The sequence below is a fragment of the Ursus americanus genome, chromosome 24 (genome assembly GCF_024610735.1).
Source record: "Ursus americanus isolate L20-20 chromosome 24, mUrsAme1.1.p, whole genome shotgun sequence".
Classification (NCBI taxonomy): domain Eukaryota; kingdom Metazoa; phylum Chordata; class Mammalia; order Carnivora; family Ursidae; genus Ursus; species Ursus americanus.
This window is the reverse complement of record NC_142150.1, coordinates 34,278,217-34,282,541: the sequence shown is the minus strand read 5'-3', so window position 1 is coordinate 34,282,541 and position 4,325 is coordinate 34,278,217.

The following is a 4,325-nucleotide window of genomic DNA, read 5'->3' as shown; positions in this document are numbered from 1 at the left end:
TAATATAATGGACTGCTAGCATCAATAAAACACATGAACTGGAGATGTATTCAACAAAGACGAATTTCACAAACATGATAGAGATGGCGGAGATGTTCTAGTTCCTGGCTTGGGTGGTGGCGTGCACGCACGTGCTCACGGCGCAATAATTCAGCCGCACACTGGAGATTTTTGCACTTTTCTGTGTGTTATTCATCAATAAAAGCTGAAAAAATGTAGTCTCAGGCTTGAATTTGTCAGTGAAACCTCTTACAATTTCTCATAAAAAAACCCCTGTGTGAATATGTTGGCGATTCTTCACACGTTCCGATTCTCAGTGATTTTTCTATTAGAAATGGAAGATGAGTTATCACGATTAATTAAACTATCCTGGTAGGCGATGCCCTCCTGTAATGATCTCTAAATGAACAGTTACAGAAATTTCGTGGTGCTTCTCATGGGGAAAACTGCAGTTCTCACAACATGGCACTAAAGTTAACTCTTTAAGTATTTTCTTGTTTAAGAAGGAGGTAAGAAATAAAGGGTTTACTCAGTCAAGCACAGAAAACAAGTAAGATGATCCCAGTGGATTTTTTTTAGAGTTTAAAGACAACAATAGCATTTTAATTTAATTCCCTCTTACCAAAGTCCCATGGTACGGCATGCTTTCGGACCTAAGTTCTCCCAGAACAAAGAAATGATGTAACTACTTCTGGAAACTTTGATCCAAGTGAAAAGACAGTGCGTTTTGGAGTGGAATCTTACCAGTTCCTTGGGAAGAAAACTAAGAATAAAACCAAGTGATTCTAAGAAAATCTGACCTCTTCTCTGTGCAGAGGCACAGATGACAGTGGGCAGAAGGAATACATGCTGAAAAAGAGTACAATTTATACTCCATTTTAATTTTAATTCTTGGAAGAGGGAAGGAACTCATTGGAATGTAAGTTTAAAGCATTTTTAAAAACCCATTTCGGATTTACTCTTCAAGAGTAAACTCGCGTTTACTCTTCAAGAAGTTCAAAATAAATGGGTTTATGGGAAAATGAAAATGACTGACATCTAAAATGTGCTTTTTTTTTTTTTTTTTTTTGGTATCTAGAGAAATATCCACGGTCAGACCATAATTGGTTAGAATGTAACAAATGCAGCAAACCTAATAGGAAGTGATGTGAAATTCTGTAAGGTGCACAAAGAGGTTATGGTCAAGTGAAATCCCTCTTCAAGTTCAGTGACTGCCCGGAGCAGGAGAGAGGTCAGGCCACCCTCTCCAGGCGGGCTGCCATCCGCATGGAATGTTGCCCTGCAGTGTGTCATCTGCAGCCCCTCCACTGATAAATCTGCATCCGTGTCTTACCTGGTCCTGTATCCCTCAAACAGCATGCAGAACTGGGTAGGGACTCTGAGAGATCTAAGGTCCCCTTGTGGGAGAGTGACATGTTTCAAAGGACGGAGCCTCTGTATCCAGATGGGACAGTGTCTTAATCTCTGATGACTCTTACAAGATACTAACTCTGGCACTTCGGGCACCATCTTCCACACTTCCTAGCCTTGATTGCCTGTTCTGTAAAATGGGGTAGCAAAATTTTTCTTACTTAGGTCTGGGTGGAAATCAAATGGGCTGACGTTTGCAAAGCACCTGGGGCACAGCCTAAGTCTTGACTACTCTACAAACGCTTGTTCCTTGTCCCGTATTCATTGTAACCTTAAAGGTACCGTATCATGCAGCCAATCGTTGTGGGTGGAAAGTGATTGTATATTTGTCACCAGCTCTGTGGTCCTGGGTCAGACATCTTGGAGCCTCAGTTTTCTTATTTATAAAGGGTGAGGTTGGGGCTAGAGTTCTCTCTGCTTCTTAGAATTTTAGAAATCTTGAACTCCAAATGCATAGCTTGCAATTGTTTCTCACTTTCCGCCTCCGAGGCTTCGTACATTTCTTTCTTGCCTGTTGTTCTTCTCCCACTTGATTGTAGCTAATTTGTCTTCTCTCTTTTTCATTTTAAATGTTGAAATAAATTTCATATAAAAATAAATACAATTAAATAATAAATAAATAGTAAATAAAAGCAACTAGAGAATTGTTTTAGGTTGCTTTTTTTTGGGTTTCGTTTTAGATTTTTTTTCAAAGATCTTATTTATTTGAGAGAGAGAGAGAGAGTGTGCAAGCAGGAGGAGGGGCAGAGGGACAAGCAGACTCCTCACTGAGTGAGGCATCCGACATGTGGCTTGAACCGAGGACCCTGAGAGCATCACCTGAGCCGAAACCAAGAGTCGGACGCTTAACCGACTGAGCCACCCAGGCACCCCTAGATTATTTTTAATTACAAAGATAATGTATGTGCATTTTCTCCTTGTATTAAATCTTAAAATTGTGGATAAATCTAGAGGCCCCTTTGGTTCCCTACCCACATACCAGTTCACTGTCTCTCTGTTTTCAGAGGTGATGAGTATTCCTTTGGTGACTTATTTTCCCAGACTCTTATTTTATTTACACACACACACAGAGAAACACACTTAAATAATTAAAATTAAAGAAAACTTTGAAAATGTTCCTACTATCCTACTGCACACATCATTCTGTGACTTGCTTCTCCTTCACATATTTTGGGAAAATAGCCATGTTTTTACTACTTAATTTTAATTTTTAAATTCCAGTATAATTAACATACAGTGTTATATTAGTTTCAGGTGTACAATAGAGTAATTCAACAATTCTGTGCATTACTCAGTGCTTGTCACTATACATGTTCTCTTCGTCCCCTTCACCTATTTTTCCCATGCTCCTCACCCACCTCCCCTCTGCTAATCTAGTACTTAATCTTTACATATCTGTACAATAGTTCACAGAAAGACCATACCAAGGTTTATTTGCTGTTAATGCCTTTTGGAGAATATTTATGTGGATTCCAGTTTTTTATCACTTGAAGCAACAGTGAGGGGACATCATTGTTTTTCCATTCTGTGTTTCCTCAGGGTAGATACTAAATAATGGAATTTCTGAGTCATCAGGTACGCACTTAAAAAAAAAAAAAATTCAAGAGACAGTAAAACACTGCCATCCAGAGGCCATGGCCCTGTTGCAGCCAGTGATCTCCTGTGACCGCCATATTGTCTCCCGGCTTTGTCAGTATTTTATATTTCCTTGTTTCTGAATATCTTGTCAATTTGCCAATGATTGATGATTGATGATATTTGAACCACAATAAGGTAGGTGAAAGGTGAAAGTCGTGTGGGTCATGGTGCTCAAGAGACCTATAGCATAAGGTCCTACCACCAGCTGCACACAGACCTGCTGGGACATAATGAGAGTATACAACAAGGGCTTACAGATGGCCACATACCGTTGAACAAAGAAAAACTAGAGTTATTATAGGATTTTGAGAAGTGGGATGGTTAGGTGAAATTTAAATCAGAAACAATTCTGATGAGCTCAAGACAAAGCAGGGCTGTGTGAAGGGGCCAACATCACAACATCAGAACAGGTCTAAACCAAACAGGTAGCACAGGGTCCCGTTTCCCTGAAAACTACAAAGATAAGATAGATGTAGAGGGTTGTATCCAGACATCCTTCACGTGGAGTTTTGTACCTGTGTTGGGAATTGAGACTGTTTCGCTCTGTCAGACTGATTTAGCTATTCCAGACCAGAGTGGGATGTTTCATCTTGCTGATACGATTTCAAACAAAAATTTTAGATAGCCTGTAATTTTTGAAAATAAAGTTTCTGAGACTCTGGACTCCGGGAAACAAATTGAAGGTTGCAGAAGGGAAGGCTACCCGAGGTAGCCAGGTGATGGGTATTAAGGGGGGCACGTGTTGTGATGAGCACTGGGTGTTTTATGCAACTAATGAATCATGGAACTCTACATCAAAAGAAGAAGAAGTAGAATGGCCATGCAGATTCTCACTCTCCCTGTTAGAGCTAAGTTTTGCTTTCTCAGGAAGAAATGAATCTTAGTAAATACGTAAAAGATACACATATTTTTCACTGACTTAGGCATTTCCTCCTTTGCACAGTAAAGTTCTATAATTTATATTTTTCTTCATACAAATCTTGAACATTCCTTGTTAGGCTTATTTATAGCTATTTTATCATTTTGAGTCAATGAGTGTAAGTTTTTCCATTATAATTCATTAACTATTATTGACTTTTTTACACTGATCTTCACTACTTTGTTGAACTGTTTCGTTTTTTTCTAAAAAAGTTACCATATTGGCTGACTATTGTACAACTTTGTCTGCAAATAGTGCAGTATTTTCTTATCTCTATTTTTTTCTAGAATTCTTACATCTTCTTTCTTTTATTTATGGTTTAGTACTTCAGATGTGCTCTCCACTATAATGTTAAATA